The sequence below is a fragment of the Mus caroli genome, chromosome X (genome assembly GCF_900094665.2).
Source record: "Mus caroli chromosome X, CAROLI_EIJ_v1.1, whole genome shotgun sequence".
In the NCBI taxonomy this organism is placed as follows: Eukaryota; Metazoa; Chordata; class Mammalia; order Rodentia; family Muridae; genus Mus; species Mus caroli.
In genome coordinates this window covers 121,390,225-121,400,833 of record NC_034589.1, presented here as the reverse complement: position 1 = coordinate 121,400,833, position 10,609 = coordinate 121,390,225, and the positions used below count along the sequence as shown (strand labels likewise).

The 10,609-nt window shown below is 37.6% G+C and overlaps 1 non-coding gene across 1 annotated transcript; it reads left to right on the top strand.

Moving 5' to 3' along the window:
- Positions 1-1,658: 1,658 nt before the first annotated feature.
- LOC115030187 lies at positions 1,659-1,789 on the top strand. Its single transcript, XR_003835808.1, has one exon. It is a non-coding gene; the product is annotated as a small nucleolar RNA SNORA17 (small nucleolar RNA).
- Positions 1,790-10,609: the final 8,820 nt, after the last annotated feature.

Below are 10,609 nucleotides of genomic sequence, written 5' to 3'. Positions count from 1 at the left end.
TGGCCCATTCATGCTTCAAATCCTCCATTGCTAGGTGCCTTTGCTGGAGTTATCCTCATCAATTCCTGGGAGTTTCCATTGTACTAGGTATATAACTGATATTCCCCCAGTTCCAGGTGTTCCTTCTAGTACTTTGACCCCCATCATCCCCAACCTGATCTCTCTGTTCCTATTTCCACTTGTGCCAATCCAGCCATAATATCAATTCTATTTCCTCGTTCCTTGAAGATCAATGGCCTGTCACTCTTGAGCATTCCTTGTCACCTAGCTTCTCTGGATCTATGAATTGTAGCATGGTTAGCCTCTAATACCCTTTTAATATTCACTCATAAGTAAGTAATACAGTGTTCAGCGTGAGATCCATGCTATGAGAGTGAGCCCATCCATGATACTGCCTGTAGGGCCAGAACCTAGAAGCTGGATAACCCAGAGATGTAAAATAGAACCAAATATGACTAGCAAAATAAAATGGAAATATTCCCAATGATATTCTGCTATACTCATAGATAGCTGCCTAGATAAACTGTCACCAGATAGGCTGTATCCAGCCATTGATTGAAACAGATGCAGAGACTAAAACCCAAATACTAGGTGGAGCTAAGGGAATACTGTGAAGGATGGGTAGGAAGGATTGTAGGAGCCAGAAAGTTTAAGGACACCAGAAAAATACCCTACAGAATCAACTAACCTGGACCCATAGGTGCACATAGGAGGCTGAACAGAGAACCAGAAAACTTGCATGGGCCTTGTCTAGGCCCTCTTCATATATTTTACAGTTGTGTAGCTTGGTCTTATTGTAGAATACCTGACATGAGTATGGAGTCTTTCTCTGACTCTTCTGCCTGCTCTTTTAACACTTTTCCTCGTACTAGGTTGTCTCATCCATCTTTAATACAAAGAAGGTCCTCTTATGGTAACTTATATGACTGCCATCTTCTGAAGAGAAATGGAGGATGGGTAGAAGGTGGGGTGAGGAAAAGAGAAGAGCAGGACTGAGAGAAGAGGAAGAAGTGGAAACTACATTTGGGATATAATCTACAAGAGAATACATGGAAAATTTAAAAACAATGTGCATTTCTTCTAGAGCCCTATTCACATGCTCTCCTGGGCCTCCTGTGAGTATATTATGCCTTGAAGTTCAGAATACACACTAGGGACTCACTTTAGTGCTTTCATTGCACTAAAGCACGACTGAGTGCACTGAAGTAATTATTGACTAAATTACCATAGCGTTCTGAAAAGTATCACATCTACATAGTCATGTTAAATATTTACCCTGGAAGAATAATTACAACCCACATTCTATTATGTGCACTAATAATAATGGTGACTAGTAGTGGTGAAGAAAATCATGGCTATGGGAAGATTTTTGGTTTTGTTTTTTTGTTTTTTGTTTTTTTTTTTTTTTTTGAACCAAGTGCTTTACAACACACACCAATTTTAATAGAGAATTGAACATTTATTCAAAAACTTTCCCAATAATTTCTCCTTGCTTCAACTTGTAGCAGAGGGCATGCTTGTTCATAAGGATACTTCATTGACATTGATTTAGTTACTTTAAGGCTTATCACCTTCATCTCTAACACTGATGGTGAAAAATAAGCCTGTGTTGGACAAAAACAAATTTAAAGGTTAGACACCATTGCACAGTTATAGGTTCTGTCCTAGAAGCATTGCAGGTGTGGCTGCTGTGTCACATGTGCAACAGTAGGTGGTAGATAGAAGAGAGGTCATGTATGTGCTCAGTTTTCTGACTTATAAATACCTGAATGACTAGTAGTCTAACATTCCCTGTAAAAAGCAAGCCTAAGACAATAACCAGGCTGGCACTAGGGAGCTCAGATAGGGTGCTAGCCTGAGAAAACTATAAGTGCAATGCCACACAAGCCCAGACATGCTCCCAGGAAGGTGAGGAAGCTGGAGACTACCCAAGGATTACTGACCCTGGGTATGAGTGAGGCTGAAAGAATGGACAACCATTTGGAGACACTGAGCTGGCCTGAGTGAGGAGAAAGTCTTAGGGGATCAAAAGACTGGTGGCATGAGGCCTGGACATGAATCTAGCCTGAGATGATCATCAGTCCAGTACCACACAGGCCAGGGGAGGGGGCAGACACTGGCCAAGATGACCCTGCCTTGTGCTGTAATAGACATGTGGGGCATAGCACTCCTGAGACCATTCCTAAGAAGACCCCCACCACTCAGAGGATACCATGAGAACTACAAAGAAGGATAAGTTAGTGGTGGAGAAATGGAAGACAAAGAGAAACAGAAGGATGTGGGCTCCATGAAGAAATGCAGGATGTTACTGAGGAACAGCCTAACATGAATAGTCACTGATGCCATCTAAGAACATGGTGAGGTCCTGGACTGCACTGTCACTGGGTGCCAAGTATGGGACTGTGGCCCTGCAGCAGCAGGGGTAGTCTGTTACCACCAAAAGCCATGCAGATGTCCATGGTCTGGGCTACTGCCTGGGGACATGTTAATGGCTGAGGGCTGTGCAGAACTGAGCCCACTCCTCACCTGGTCATCACCAGAGACCTGGCCATGAGGGTATGAGAGGAGGAAAGCTGAATCCACCCCTAGCTGCAGTACTACAGAGAATGCACATTGTGGATATTCAGAATGAGTAGGTCCCTAGGATATGAGCCTGCCAGAGCTGGCCCTATCACATCTCTCCTGTATGGTGACATAGAAGGTGGAGAGATGGTATACTTGTATGTTGTACATACATATATACTCAGGCATACATACATACATACATACATACATACATACATACATACATACATACATGCACAAAAATTAAGTAAATATTTTAACAAAAGAACTCTTATAGTATGTTACTATAAGGTATTAGGAAGTGGAAAAATGTCAAGAGTTTTGTGATCTCAAGTTAAAAAGTAATTTACTCACAAAACATTTTCTCCATAAAGGGCTCATATGACATTCGAATCTAAAACTTTCAGGATAAATATTCACACATGAAAGTGATGTTTCTAAAAATATTTTTCTTTGATACTTTTATTATGTACAAATTTAATCTAGTCCTATTTTTCCTCATTATCATGATTTCTTCTGCATATCCCATCAACAGTCTTCTCAAAACTTCATATTGTATTATTTTAAAAATGATTTTCAGAATCCAAGTATTGCTGTCTGTATGAACATAGATGTAAACTTATCCAGTGGAGCATGTGCAGCCTAACAAGAGTGATCTTTCTGTAGAACACTGAGTCTTTTTCCTTCCAGCAGCCTCAACTTCCAATAGCTTCTCAGTTAATGTTGAGTTGTCGTGAGTCCTGCCCCAATTCATGCTGAAATATTAAATAAATTATTTTTTTGTAAATGTACACACAACAATATCCCTGTCATGTACACAGAAATATGTCCTATTCTCTGACTACTACAATCTTCCCAGCCCCTCTAATCCTGTTTCCTGGCCTTGGGAGAGATATGCTATTGATGACAAATTTCATGGTCATATAGTTCAGCCACTTTTTCTCTGCACTTCTCCCACTTGTGTGTCTCTGTCTTAAACTTTGTCCACTGCAAACAAAAGCTATTCTCTAATAAAAGATGAAAGCTGCACTAATATACAGATTTAAAAATAAGTATTTGGGAGGCACTTTCAGTGTATATTTATTTAGCAAAATAATAGTATAGATTCTTCCCTAACCTTTTGTATTGCCAGTCAGAGATTCTTAACCAGGTTTTCAGTACCAGGTATGTGTTTCTTCCTTGAGAAATACCCCTTAAATCCAACCAGAATGCTAATTCTGATCCTTATGAACTTCATGTATGAATGGGCATATCTTTCCAGAAGGGTCATTATAGTAATTCACAGGTACACAACTGAATGATACTATTGATAACTTTTATCTCTTAAAAGTCTGCATACTGCCCTGGAGTATCTTGAATACTAGGAAGTTGGGAAGAAGATTCCAGTTCAGTAGCCACTAAATTTCTCTGTATTTTATGGTCTGAGTGCTGTCTTCAAAAATGGGGTCTCAACATAAATATATGGTAGAAAAGCAAGAAGAGCAGAAATAGCTTCTATTGCTTGGGGCTGCAGGCAGTGGTCAGGGAATTTCCCTGAAGAAGAGGGCTAAGGGATGTATTCCATGTCTTGCACTAGGATTTTTTTTTCTTTGCTAATTTATGTCTTCTTGGAGGAATGCTTTCTCCCTTCACTCAATATAAGTTCACTACAATTAGACTTTTTATTTAAAATGTTCTTTGGAACTTTCTAAACCAGTGAGCTCTCACATGGCTTTTTCAGATGTGTTTATTGTTAGTTATCCTCCTACTTAGACCCTCTTTTATGCTTTACCCTCTTATTCAACTTCCTACTTAAAATTTCCTCAGTACTTTCACACTCCTCTTTCATAACAACTTGTGTCTACTATTCTCTTTATTAAGACATTTCTATCCATAGGTTAATGTTCTGTTTCTACTTTCCTGACTTCTATAAGTGCTATCAAAGTTAAACACAAATACAAAACATATTTTTTGCCAATTTCATGAGAAGAATTTTAGACTAGGAAAACAAATGCTGCAGCAGCAGTAGTCAGAGGAGCAACAGAGAAGAGACAAAGGCCAGTCAGAGGTGAAGTTAAGCAGGCAAAATAAAATTCCATAGGGGAATCTTCATATACAAACCAGGTATAAAAGTTACTGCTCATGTTTAAGCTGAAGGTTACCGTTTCAACTGATATAATCAAAGAAATCATTCACAGATGTTCCCATGGGATTTTTCAAAGATGGTTCTAATTCCTACTGAGTTGACAACTAATATTAGCCATAACAAATATATGTTGAAAAAGGACTATCAGAATATACATTCTAAGATATGTATAAGCAGAGGAGATTTCATGATGGGTAGGTAGTATGAGCAGCTTTCTCCTAAAGAGATCACTGATTTTATAGTCATTAATGCAACTCATCATTCACACTTTAATATATGTGTTATTTACTGTCTAATAATGTGGCAAAATGTGATGACCAAGAGCAACTTATGAAAGAAAAGGTTTATTTTCTGTTCCAGAAATAGAATCTATAATGGCTCAGGAGGAAGGACTGCTAGTGAAAAGCATAATCAGTCACAGTACTAGGAAGCCAAGAGATAACATTTTCAATCATAAACAGGAAGAAAGCAGAGAGCAAACTGGAAGTGAAGCAGGAATATAACCTCTCATTTCCTCTGTCCCCCACCAGTGACTCATGACTTTCAGCAAGGCTCATTCCATAACCTACCCCAAATCAGTGAGAACTGGGAATCTTCAAATGGCAGAGGATGTAGAGCATATTTCTCATGTAAATCAGCATAATTGGAATAAACTTTAAATAGCTGTATTTCTTCTTTTTTTTTTGGCTTTTTTGAATTAGATATTTTCTTCATTTACATTTCAAGTGCTATCCCAAAAGTCCCCTATACCCTCCCCCTTGCCCTACTCCCCTACCCACTCCCACTTCTTGGCCCTGGCTTTCCCCTGTACTGGGGCATATAAAGTTTGCTAGACCAAAGGTCCTCTCTTCCCAATGATGGCCAACTAGGCCATCTTCTGCTACATATGCAGCTAGAGACACAAGCTCTGGGGGTACTGGTTAGTTCATATTGTTGTTCCACCTATAGGGTTGCAGACGCCTTCAGCTCTTGGGTACTTTCTCTAGCTCCTACACTGGGTGCCCTGTGTTCCATCCTATAGATGACTGTGAGCATCCACTTCTGTATTTGCCAGGCACTGGCAAAGCCTCACAGGAGACAGCTATATCAGGGTTCTTTCAGCAAAATCTTGCTGGCTTATGCAATAGTGTCTGCATTTGGTGGCTGATTAATGAGATGGACCCCCAGATGGGGCAGTCTCTGGATGGTCCATCCTTTTGTCTTAGCTTTAATCTTTGTCTCTTCAACTCCTTCCATGGATATTTTATTCCCTATTCTAAGGGAGGAATGAAGAATCCACAAGTTGATCTTCCTTCTTGATTTTCTTGTGTTTTGGAAGTTGTATCTTGGGTATTCTAGGTTTCTGGGCTAATATCCACTTATCAGTGAGTGCATATCAAGTCACTTCTTTTGTGATTGGGTTACCAAGAGCTGTATTTCAATACATATATATATATATATATATATATATATATATATATATATATAATGAATTAAGTTTTAAATCAGTTGTTCACATTTGTTTGGACTTTAGTATGAAAATGTATGAGAGAAAGTGTTCAGTTTTAACATTGGAAACCAAGAGAACTATTGAGGAGCCATAATCACCTTCAAGGGGAACGCTTATGTAGCCTAAAACACCCTGTTAAAAGTACAAATAGTGACAGCTATATCACGGTTCTATTAGCAAAATCTTGCTAGTGTATAGCAGTCTCTAGTGAGACTTCGCCAGGGCCTAGCAAACACATAAGTGGATGCTCACAGTCAGCTATTGGATGGATCACAGGGCCCCCAATGGAGGAGCTAGAGAAAATACCCAAGGAGCTAAAGGGTTCTGCAACCTATAGGTGGAACAACATTATGAACTAACCAGTACCCCAGAGCTCTTGACTCTAGCTGCATATGTATCAAAAGATGGCCTAGTCGGCCATCACTGGAAAGAGAGGCCAATTGGACTTGCAAACTTAATATGCCCCAGTACAGGGGAAAGCCAAAGGGGGAATGGGTGGGTAGGGGAGTGGGAGGGAAGGTATGGGGGACTTTTTGGATAGCATTGGAAATGTAAATGAGAAAAATATCTAATTAAAAAAAGAATATTTTTAAGTAGATATAATACTATGTCCAAATATAAAAGTCATAGTATTTCAAATTACAAAATTTGAAAATCATGTTACTATCACAGTAAAATTTATGTGTGTAGTAAAAAAAAAAAGTGCAAATAGTGTCTTCTTACTCAGTAATCTTTAATGTCTTAAGATTCCCCATGCTCACACAGTAGCAGATTTCTCTCTATTTTGTTGTTTTCAGCACTGTGTGAATTCAGGATGAATTTCTATAACAAAGTATGAGACCAGGTGCTTTCTGTAGAAGATATGTTCATTTAGCTCATAGTATGTGAGTTCTAAAAGAATGATACTTGCTTTTCCACAACTGCCATAAAAGCCTTCTAGCAGTACTATGGAATTTAATAGTCTAGATGCTTATGTGATATATTTAGTAACTATTTTTATTAATCATTTGAATTAGATAAATATTCTATGTATTTATCATGTACAACATGCTTTTTCAAAACATACACACATTGTGGGATGACCAAATTGAGTTAATTAATATGTTAACACAGTATCTTTCACGCTTGTCATTTCTAATGGTAAGAATACTTAAAATCTAATCTCAGCAGTTCTCCAGAGTAGATTACATTGTTGCTATAGTCACCATGTTGGAGTATAGATCTTGTTATTATAATTAATATTTTGTCCTTTGATTAGCACTCCTCCAACAGGGCTCATGACTTCAGCCCCTACTAACCAAAATTTTACTCCCTGTTTCTATGCATTCAAATTTTTTTCACATAAAGAATATGTTTGTCCTTTATTTCACTTAATATAATGTCATCAAAGTTATAGAAAATGATAGAATTTACAAATTAAATTATTTTTATTAGATCTTTTCTTTATTTACATTTCAAATGTTTTTCCTTTTCCAGGTCTCCCCTTCAGAAACCCTCTATCCCACCCCTCCCCCTGCCTCTATGAGGGTGCTCCCCCCACCCACTCCCTGGCATTCCCCTACACTGGGGCATTGAACACCCTCAAGCCCAAGGACCTCTCCTCCAACTGATGTCCAACAAGGCCATCCTCAGCCAGATATGTGGCCAGTGCCATGGGTCACTCCATGTGTTTTCTTTGGTTCATGTTCCAGTCCCTGGGATCTCCAGGGGGTCTGGCCTATTGACACTTCTGCTCCCTCCATGGGGCTGCAGATCCCCTCAGCTCCTTCAGCCCCTTCTCCAACTCCTCTATCACAGACCCCTGTGCTCAGTCCAATGGTTGCCTGTGTGTATATACCTCTGTATTTGTCAGGTTCTGTCAGAGCCTTTCAGGAGACAGCCACATCAGGCTTCCATCAACAAGTACTTCCCAGCATCTACAATAGCATCCAGGGTACACTGATACAAATTACATTATTATTTTATTTATAAATAACTTTTAAAAGTGGAATTAGTGGATCATATGTGACTGTTTTTTCCATGATTGCATTAATTTATTTGCATGAACAGCAAATAAATGTTCATTTTTTATCTTTATCATTAGTAACATTTGATATTTCTTCTACTTTATAGTAACCATTGTCACAGCATAAAGTTAGACCTCATCAGGACTTTAGTTGGCATTTCTTTGTCAACAATGGTGAACTTTTTTTTTATTGTTGGGTAGCCATTTGTTTGTCTTTTGGGAAATGTACTTTATGATCCCTTGCCCTTTTAATAACCACAGTTTTTCTCTTATTAACTACTTTCTTAGTTAGTTATATATGTTGAACACTTCTGTATTGGTTACTTTTTTGTCAACTTGACACAAACTAAAATCATCTGAGAAGAGGAAACCTCAGTTGAGAAAATACTTCGATCAAATTATCCGGTAGGCAAGCTTGTGGGAAATTTTCTTGAATAATGAACGATGTGGGAAGGCTCAGTTTATTGTGAACAGTGTCACTACTGGGCCAATGGGATTGCATTGTATAAAATTAGGGTTAGCAAATCATGTGGAGTAACCTACTAAGCAGTGTTTCTCTATGGCAGTGGTTTTCAACCTGTAGGCCGTGGCCCCTTTGCTGTTGAATCACCCTTTCATGGGTGTTGAATGTCAGATATCCTGCATATCAGATATTTTTATTACAATTCGTAAGAGTAGCAAAATTACAGTTATGAAATAGCAATGAAATAATTTTATGGTTGGGAATTACCATATTGAAGGGTCATAGCATTAAGAAGGTTGAGAAACACTGGTCTTTCGTCTTTGCTTTAGTTTCTGGCTCCAAGTTCTTACCTTGAATTCCTACCCTGACATCCTTCCATGGTGGAGTGTGTCTTGAGAGTTGTAAAATGAAACAAACCATTTCACCCCAATGGTGCTTTTGTTAATGTTTATCACAATAAAAACAAAATATGGCAATTTTTACCTATGAGATAGATATTTTTTCATAGTTTATATATCTCTTAAATCTGTTGTTTTTGTCCTTTGTTAAGTAGAAGGTTTTTTAATTTGATCAAATTCCATTTGTAATTCTTTTTTCCCATTTTGGTTGACTAAGCTTTTATAGTCTCCTTCAAAATTTCTGTGTATTTGTTGATACCTTGAAACATTTGCAAATACTTTCATGAACTACTATAGAGTAGGATAATAGTGGTTACACATTTCTCCCATTTTGTTGGAGATTACAAGATATTTTTATTATATTGAATGAAGGGTTATATTTGGAATATATAAGTTATTTCTGTTTACCAACAAAGGAAAGACCAAAATATTTTTATAGAAATAAACAGAAAACCCAATAGAAATATGAGTAAATGACTTCAATAGCCTGTTCAAAAATGCATGTTAATCATCAAAATGCTGAAATCAATGTGAAATTGGACAACATATATTTGTTTGTGTCAGAACTCATTCACTGTATGTAATGTTATCAAGGTTCATGAACCACGGATCCATCATGTGACAGGTGTTACTTGATTTTAGAAATTATTTTTTCCTTATAAGTATATGCTACACCTTGTCTTACTATTTATCTATCACTGGATATATAAATTAACTAATTTTATATATTTTAATGTGATAACCATGAATCTTTCACATCGTGATATAAGGAAGGTACACATAAATAGGAGAATAGATGTAGTACTCAACATATGCTAGGAACAATACAACAGCTAGCTGTTTAGACACTAGAAACTTGAATGGCTTTTCATCATATATTTTCAAACACATTTATTTTTACCTAAAGTAAACATAATCATATAAAGTAATTATAATCATATAAAATGACATTTTTGTTTACTTGTATAGGATTCAATATCTCTAAGGCAATATTTTGCAGTATTTAAAATTTACTTTTGTCTTTCATGTGAATGTAAACATTTCACCCTAAAACAAAAGACTACACCTTCTTCTCAGCACTGCATGGTACCTTCTCCAAAATCGACCATATAATTGGTCACAAAACAACCCTCAGCAGATAAGTAGAAGACAGAAATAATATCATGCATCCTATCAAATCGCCATGGCCTAAGGCTGGTCTTCAATAACAGCAAAAACTACTATATTGAAAAAGTCTATACTATAATGGATGTTAATTGGTCAGGGAAGAAATAAAGAAATTAAAGACTTCCTGGAATTTAATGAAAATGTTGACACATGATACCTAAACTTATGGGACCCAATGAAAACAGTGCTAAGAGGAAAGTTCATGGCACTGAGTGCCCTAATAAAGAAACTGGAGAGTTCTTACACTTACAACTTAACAGCACACCTGAGACGTCTAGAACAAAAAGAATCAAACTCACCCAAGAGGAGTAGAAGGCAGGAAATAGTCAAAATCAGGCCCAAAGACAACCAAGAGTTTTGCATACTTTATGTGCCCCAGTACGGGGGCGGGGGGGGG